Below are 7,672 nucleotides of genomic sequence, written 5' to 3' on the forward strand. Positions count from 1 at the left end.
AGTCATTTGTTGTTGATCCCTGCCCAGTTGGGACAGGCTGCCTGTCCACGAGGTAAGTGGCGACAGAGCCCTGGTATCACACAGCTGGGTTAAACACACAGTAACCACTCCAGAGACACAGGCTTGTGGTGCAGGTCTAGTTTATTGGGGAAGTGGTACAGCTTATAAAGGCAGGGGTGAGGGCTTAAGATGGCGTGGTAATTATAGATAGGCTAAGGGGATTGGGATAATATGAAGTGGCTACTTGATTGGATGAGGTAGTTTTGAAGTTGGCACCCACAGGCTTCTCTGGCAGGAAGGTGGCGAGAAAGAAGGGCCGTGCTGTTTGTGATAGCCATTATGTATGCTTAGTGGCCATTTTGGCTAGATGTTACTTGCTAGTGAGCTCACCAACAAGTCCCCCATTTTTGTTTTATTGGGAGACTGCAATAACCGTTCCTGTCTTAGGTTGTTCTCCCTTGAGAATCTTACCCATCATTGGCTACCAGTTACGAGTCATTTGTGCCATGCAGTTGCACCTGTCTTAGGTTGCCTCCCTCTGGAGGTCTTACCCATCTCTGGCTGCCAACTGAGCTTTTCAGCTGGAGGGAAAGTGGCTTTATGCTAGCTGCATGGCTACACGGCAGTGGTGACTTCAGGTTCTTGTGTTTCTTCTTGCGCAAGCGGTTGGTATTGACAAAGCTGAAGTGAATAAACAGTAAAGGCAGAGATGTTTTCTATACACTTCTGCAGCCACTTTAAGAGACAAGGTGCTATGGTAAAGAAAATAATGTATAAGTTAGTATACATTAGTATAAGAGGACTAATTAGGGGGGCAAACCACGCTGTGATGGGAGAGGAAAACCAATTGAGAAAAGAATTGGCACTGTTTTGATTTTTTTTTGTAAATTTTTATGTAGATCATTAAGATTTTTAACATTTTGTTCCACAACTCCAGACTCATTAATATAGTAACAGCATTTTTCTTGGAGGAATAGGCACGTTCCCCCTTTTTCAGCTGTGAGTAAATCTAAGGCTCTGCGGTTTTGTAAGGCTACTTCGGCGAGGGAGGTTAGTTGCCACCGCAGAGAGTCAAGGGACTGTGCAGTAGATTCTAGGCTGATTTGCTGTTGTCCTTCAAAGTATTGTGAGCTGATGAGGCTATGACCAAGAGCGCCACCTGCTGTGGTGGCTGCAGCAACTGAAGCTGTGAGGCTAATTCCTACTAATATAGGGAGGAAGACAGCTCTCTTTGACACAGATGGGGATAGCTAAATTTCTAGTTTGCCTTCTCCATAGTATGTTAGTTGTGGGGTAGTGGCTACTAGGAAGCAAGGCCTCATTTTTATAGAATAGAGCACTTTTGGGTTATAGTTAATTTTCCGACAATCATAAGTAGATTTTTTGGTTATGATTAAATTGTAAGAGAGAAACAAAGTCACAATAAACTGAGTATTATTATTTTTGAAGATAATTATGGTCTGATTTTTAACATGCATACAGGAAGGATGGTTACCAATGCACAAGGGTCCATAATCAAATGGTAATATGAGATTATCGATTCTTTGTCCTTCTTCATAGGGTTTAATTGGCAACCAATCATCAGTTGGTTCAGAGAATATATGGGTCTTATTCAGATATATATGAAAGAATGGATCTTTCTAGGTTAACACTCTAAGTAATGGGGGGTTAGGTATATAAGCCTAATAAGTGTAATTACCAGCAGCTTCCTCATTACTTACGATTACTATCTTTAGAAGTTGTAGAGGACCCCATTTCTTCATTCCGGGGTTTAAACCTTTTTGCAGGTAACCAAATTTGTTCTCCATTTTCTGAAATGATAAGAGCATAGCCTCGCCCCCTTACTTTAATCCTGCCTTTTTTTCCATTTATTGCTTAAAATATCTTTCTAGAATATTAGTTGATCTTTATTTCCTGCATTCACTGTAGATGTTTGACATTTTCTAAAGTGACATTCTGCAGGTGTTAATTATAAACATTAAGAAAATTTAAAGTAAATTAAGCTTTTGCCAATTGATCTTTTGGTGTTATAATACTATTATCTCCCCCTTTTGTTTTAAAAGCATAGTTTTTAGGGTATGATGGCTGCATTCAACTATGGCTTGACCTGTAGGATTATAAGGAATACCAGTAATATGCTCAACAGCATATGTAGAACAAAAAGAAGTAAAAGAATTACTAGTGTAAGAAGGGCCATTATCAGTTTTAATTTTCAAGGGGTGTCCCATCACAGCAAAAGCAGACCACAAATGGGAATGAACATGATGAAAACGTTCACTACCTTGTGCAGTAGCCCACAAAAAATGAGAGTAAGTATCAATGCAAACATGGACATATCATAATTTACTAAATGATGGTATGTTAGTAACATCCATCTGCCACAGTTGATTAGGAGCCAGGCTTCTGGCATTAGTCTCAGCCTGAAAAGGCACTGTAGTTAAGGGTTCACAGGTGGGACAGGTACGAATAATTTCTTGAGCTTGATGTTTTGTTAATTGAGGAAATTTATGTTTAAGTCCCTTGGTATTAATATGAGTTAATGCATGATATTTATTGGCACCTTGCAAACATCCTACTAATAAATCAGCTCTTGCATTTTGGGTAGCTAGAGGATCAGGAAGGGAAGAATGAGACTGGATATGAGTAATATATATGGGCTGACTTCTTTGCCGAATGAGAGCTTGAAGGTCGGCAAAAAGTTGAGATAATTTGTTAATAATAAAAATATGAAATGTTTCAATATGAGCTACAGTTAAACACACATATTCAGAATCAGAGACAATATTCAAGGGCTCTTTTTTTTTTTAAAGTTACATTAAAAAAATATGAGGTCCCATTCAACCCCCCGCCCCCACCCCCCACTCCCCCCACAGCAACACTCTCTCCCATCATTGTGACTCATCCATTGCACCTGGTAAGTACATCTCTGAGCATCACTGCACCCCTAGTCAATGGTCCACATCATAGCCCACACTCTCCCATGTTCCATTCAAGGGCTCTTGAAACGTTTGTAAAACCTTAATGATGGCTGAAAGCTCTGTGCATTGAGCAGACGAATAAGGAGTTTGTGAAACCTGTTCTTTTTGAGAAGTAACGTATGCTGCTTTTCCATTACTATTACTATCAGTAAATACTTTACAGGCTGGTTGGGTTATGCACATAGCCCTGAAAAGCACTGCAAAAGTTTATTGTTGGGTTTTTTACAGATAGAGGAATGTAGCTGGCTTGATTTGTCTAAGAAGACACTAAAGAAAGTCTTAGCAAGTTTTGAAACAAAGTGATAACAATACAGCTGGACTTTACTTTTTGCAACAAACTAGCAGTGTTTGGGATTGCTGCATACTACAGTGTTGTTACTTTAATCTCTGAAAAGAGGTTGTTTTTGTGACACAAACTCTTATTATAATTAAAACCATAATTAACCACAGTGTACTTTTCTTTAATATTATGCTGAAATTTTGGTAACTTTTCACACTTTTAAACATTTATAGAAACTTTTTACTCATACAACTTTAATTAACAGAGGGTTAAAGAAGAAGAAAAAACTTGTTAATTTTATAACACTTTAAAACACCTTTTATTCAACTTATAACATATTAAATGAACTCAATTATTTATTTTTTTTTTCAAGGTAAAACAATAAATCTCTTATAATTAGTTTGGAATAAAAGGCTACTGTTCAGGATTTGGTTTTTAGAAAGCAGTTTTGAACATTATGTTCTTTTAAAAGAGATAAAACTTTCCTTTCTTGGAACACCAAGGAAATGATGAGCACAAGAAGCACAAGAAGCTATTTTGATAAAATAGACTTTCTTTGTATACTGATTATTGAGGATAAAAAATTTTACCAAAACAGATTAATGATTTGAGAGGCCTTGAGAAAGAACAAAATTTTTAACTTTGCATCAGCATACTACTTGATACTAAAGCCTTTAAAATTTTATAGATAGACCCATCAAATCTTATTTAACTTTAACCATAAAAATTATTTTTCCACCAACCTTCTGCACTTTCAGTATTCACTCGGGTTTTGTACCACACTCTACTCTTTCCAATAATCAATCATTTTATCTTAGGACAAAATCATCCTCTGTTTCCTTAACAATAAAAACACATTCCATATAGCCTACATACGAAGTTATTAAGCAAACTTCTTATAACATAATACCATCAACACTAAACAAGCTTGTTAAAATAATAAACTTTTCTCCACTTTAAAGACTTAGTAGCATGCAGTATTAGAAAAAGTTCCCTAGAAGCAAGTTGGCAGGGGAGGCTGGCTGCTGCCAAGCTTTCCTGTTATAAAATTACCTTTTATTATTATTATTATTATTATTAATTCAGGTTTGTTTAAACACTTTAATTTAAACAATGCTTTATAAAATGTCTTATAATTATTTATATCCATATAGACTATAATTATATTAAGACAAATTTTACCTTTACAGAACACATTTCTTTACTTAAAGTTACTACAATACTTTTTATAATTTGCTACATGCATTTAAGTTCCAAGAGTTTATGAAAATTAGCCATCCTACTTTAGGGCAAAACACACCTTTTTGCAAAACTTATTAAATTTCTGTTAGCATTCTCACAAACTTTTAACCTTTTTAATATTTATTTAAGTTTTACATTCTTCATATTATCCTGTGAAGAAAAATAAGCTATTCATTTTAATCTAGGCAAGAACAACTTTTTATAAAAAACACTTATAGTAATTTTGTTAATGAAGACTTACAATTTTTATCACTGTAGAGATCTTATTAACATTTAAACTTAAGTATTAATATAAGCACTTATTTAATTTTTGGCCATTTGAATAAAGCTCTTTTATAAATTTTTATTAATTTGTATTACCATCCGGAGGTATCAAAATATACACTGACATTGAATGAACAGACAAACACAGAAAAATCACAACACAGTAACAGAAACATACAGTTTACAGTTAACTCATAATTCTTACTTTCTTGGTATAGCTGCTTTTAAACTCTCCATTATATCACATTTTAAATATCACTTCTTAAGATTTCTTCTGGAACCCATGTTTCCTGTAACATGCAAGCTTGTGCTTGGAAACATTGTTATTAGTTTAGTTATGGTTAAACATTGTTCAAAGTATGGGGCGGGACAGCTAACCTGAACCTTTGGAAGGGTCTATTGCTCCTCACCTTTTAAAGCGCTTGGGGGAATGACTGTCATTCTGTTAGTAATGTTGCAGGTACCTATATGTTTGGCTTCATTATAATAGAGAGCTTTCCAGGTAATATAATCTCTGGGGTTTAAAATAGCAAGGGCTAGATTTTTCCAATCAGTAGGTGTATTGTGAGTATGAGAAATGCTGTTTAATAACATCTGAGCACAGGGGCTATTAAGACCATCTTCTTGAATGACTTTAGGAAGGGTGAGTAATGGTTTTATGATGCTAAGGAGCCTAAAAGGGAGGAGAGTCATCATTGTGGTAATTTATTGGAAAGAAGTGAGGAGGAGTGAATGTGTGGTGACTAAGGACAATTGCAGTAAGTGGAGCTGAAAGAGGAGGTGTAGAAGGTGCGGCAGTGAAAGCATCAGTAAGCGGAGCTGAAAAGGGAGGTGTAGTATCCGTGGCAGTGTGAGAGATTTAAGCGCCAGCAGTTTTAGCCAGTGTCTACCGGGGTGCCTGTAAGGCAGCCATGAATAGCTAAAAGAGTGGGTATGAGACTAAGAGGGAAGGTTTTGCTTTCTTGGGCCTTAGCAGATTTGACTCACCTGAGTAATTTAGCCCAAGTGGCAGGATACCATATTGCAGCAGTGGAAAGCCACAGGTTAAAATGGACAACAAGGTCCCAATACTGACAGAGCTCTTTTTCAGTGATTTTAACACGGTGGCTAGCTAATAGGGCATGTAACGCCCATGCTTGTGGTGCTTTCTCAGATGAGGCTAGATTGCCCATACTGAGCTTCACTTACCAATACGAAGAAGATCAATTCGGATCCCGCTGAGGGCTGGTGAACAGGGGTGGGGGGCCGAAAATGTTGGGCTCCAGTTGTTGTCAATCCCTGCCCGGTTGGGGCAGGCTGCCTGTCCACGAGGTAAGTGACGACGGAGCCCCAGTATCACACAACTGGTTTAAACACACAGTAACCACTCTGTAGATGCAGGCTTGTGGCGCAGGTCTAGTTTATTGGGGAAGTGGTACAGCTTATAAAGGCAGGGGTGAGGGCTTAAGGTGGCGTGGCAATTATAGATAGGCTAAGGGGATTGGGATAATATGAAGTGGTTACTTGATTGGATGAGGTAGTTTTGAAGTTGGAATGCACAGGCTTCTCTGGTGGGAAGGTGGCGAGGAAGAAGGGCAGTGCCATTTGTGGTAGCCATTATGTATGCTTAGTGGCCATTTTGGCTAGATGTTACTTGCTAGCAAGCTCACCAACAACTGTGATTATATTAAAAGTCACCGATTATACATTTTTTGATAGAACAGCCAGAAACACTAGCTATGTACAGTGTGGGAAGCATACAGAGATTGAAAGGTGGGGATATTTTTTGTTTTAATCTCTCTATTTTGTTTATTATTATTATTGAAGTAAGGAAAATGTTCTAAAAATGATTGCAGTGATAAGTTCACAAATGTGAAATTATACCAAATACCATTGATTGTATACTTTAGATGAATTGTATGCTTTATTAATATGAATCAATAAAATTAAATTGTTTGGAAAAGGGGGGAGGTTGTTTATCCTGGGTTCTTTGTTACTCTTTTGTTTCTTGTTTGTTGTATTTTCCTTTTTTTCTTTCCTTTTTATCTCTTGCTTATTTCCACATACTCTATTTCTTTTCTTTCCTTCAGTTCCCTGTCTTGTGAATTCTGTTGCTTTTCCTTCATTCCAACTCTTCTTGTTTGGTCTTCATTTTCTTTTCCTCCCTCTCCCTTTATTTTCCTTTAATTTCTTCTCGTCTTCCCAGGTTTTAATTCATTCTATTTTTTCTCTCTGGTTCTTTTCATTTTTTCTATTCCACCTTTTTTTTTAATATGTATTCCTTTCTCTTCTTCATAATTTTTTACTCATATTTCTTATTTAGTTTCTGAGATGGTGTACAGATCTTCTTCTACCTTTTATTTAATTACTATTACTATTTTTTTCTTATTATATCTTTCTTTTTCTCTGGCCCTAATCATTTTTTTTCAAGAGAACATAGGCAAGCACAAGTACATACAGTGAGAGGAACCAATTATCAAAAAAGAAACTTAACACACACAAAGAAACAACAAAATAAAATCCTACAATAGAAAAAGAAACTAGCCAATCAAATAAGCCCATCAGGATGAATAGATACCTAAACAAAAAAAAATTATAATTCATATGAAGAAACAGGAAGCCATGGCAAGTCTAATGAGTAAACAAAAAACCAGGAGGAGATGCAGAACATGTAACAACTAATACAGGAATTCCAAACAAATATCTTGAATCAACTTAATGAAGTGAAGGAAAAGATAAAGGATATTAACAAGACACAGGGGAAATACACTGAAGAAATTTTAAACATACGTAAAAAAGATAATAGATATGACAGTGAAGAATGACACAATGCAAGTAATCAAAAATGCACTGGAGGTTCATAACAGCAGATTGAACAGACAGAAGAAAGAGTCAGTGATGTTGAAGACAGTGCAGCTGGAATCAGATA

The sequence above is a fragment of the Dasypus novemcinctus genome, chromosome X (genome assembly GCF_030445035.2).
Source record: "Dasypus novemcinctus isolate mDasNov1 chromosome X, mDasNov1.1.hap2, whole genome shotgun sequence".
Classification (NCBI taxonomy): Eukaryota; Metazoa; Chordata; class Mammalia; order Cingulata; family Dasypodidae; genus Dasypus; species Dasypus novemcinctus.